General features: G+C 28.1%; 1 protein-coding gene across 1 annotated transcript in view; it reads left to right on the top strand.

The window, feature by feature from the left end:
* LOC306863541 (aryl hydrocarbon receptor repressor-like) overlaps positions 1-1,430 on the top strand; it is a 34,831-nt gene that overhangs the window by 373 nt on the left and 33,028 nt on the right. The window lies entirely within an intron of this gene.

Consider the following 1,430-nt stretch of genomic DNA (forward strand, 5'->3'; position numbering starts at 1 on the left):
GTTATTACAGCTCTGTGTTTCAGTTCATCAGCAGCGTTTAACAGAGACTCACTGAGTGACTGAGCAGAATGGAAGGATTGGCTTGCTTAATCAAAATAATAATAATAACGATAAATATAGCTGCAAGTAGCGATGGCGGGCCCAAGCCATCAGTGCAACCACCACCCCGGTGGCGTCAGGAAAACGGTGCCCAGCGAGCACATTTATTACTGTAACCCTCTGGCAGTCTGGTTTTAAGGGATACGGCAATTAAAGGGTTAATCCAAACCATCAACTCTGTGAAACACACACACAGAACAATATATAACACTTTAGTAACACTTTACAATAAGGTTTCAGTTTTTAACATTAACTATATGAATTAACATGAACAGTATGCAGTATTTATTAATGTTAGTTAATATTCAAAACTTAAACATTAAAATTTAAAGTTTTATCTGTTAACATTAGATAATGCACTGTGAATTAACATGAACATTTTGATTAACTAACATCAACAAACATTAATATATTCTGTGAAAATATATTTTTCATTGGTAGTTGATGTTAGTTAATGCATTTACTAATGCTAACAAATGAGACATTATTATAGTTACCAAAGCTTTTAATGATTTATAAGCATTTTTTAACGATTTACTTTTCCATGAACTAACATGAATAATTTTTACTAACACAAATAAAGTAAAAATATATTGTTCATGTTTAGTTTGTTAGTTGTGAATTAACCAATGTTAAAAACTATATTATTTAACTTAATTAACATCAATAATAATTATATACCATTTATTAATGTTAATTAATATTAAATCCAAAATGTATTAATAATTATCAAAATTTAAAGTTGTATCTTTTGAACATGACTATTTTTACTAATAATAAAAAGATTAATAAATGCTGTCAAAAATATTTGTTCATTGTTAGTTCAAGTTAGTTAATGCATTGCCTAATGTTAACAGAGACCTTATTATAAAGTGTTACCTAAACCTTTAATGATTCATTAGCATTCTTACAGGTTTTATTTATCTATAAGCATTTGTCAAATATTTAGCCTGCGTTACAGCCTAGTCTTCATCTGTGAGCTGAACTGTTTTTACTGTTACATTCATGAGATGATGTAAACTCAGATCAATATCATGTCACAGGATGTCATAGGTCAGTAATCAAATTAGGGTCAAATTATTATTTGCAGCACAAAAATTCATAAGACCACTTGTATGTATCTTTAGATTTTTTTTATATTGTAGTTAATTAATAATTGTAATATTTAATAGTTATTACCCTAATTATATAGAATTATGTTGTCAGTGCCCTACAAATTAACAGGTTCTTGGATTTTTTTTTTTGTCCCTAAAACTGACAGAAACAGATAAGGCCTAAGAGATTTCTTAAGCTATAATGCAAAAAATAATAATAATAATAAATACTGATTG

The sequence above is a fragment of the Barbus barbus genome (assembly GCF_936440315.1).
Source record: "Barbus barbus genome assembly, chromosome: 44".
In the NCBI taxonomy this organism is placed as follows: Eukaryota; Metazoa; Chordata; class Actinopteri; order Cypriniformes; family Cyprinidae; genus Barbus; species Barbus barbus.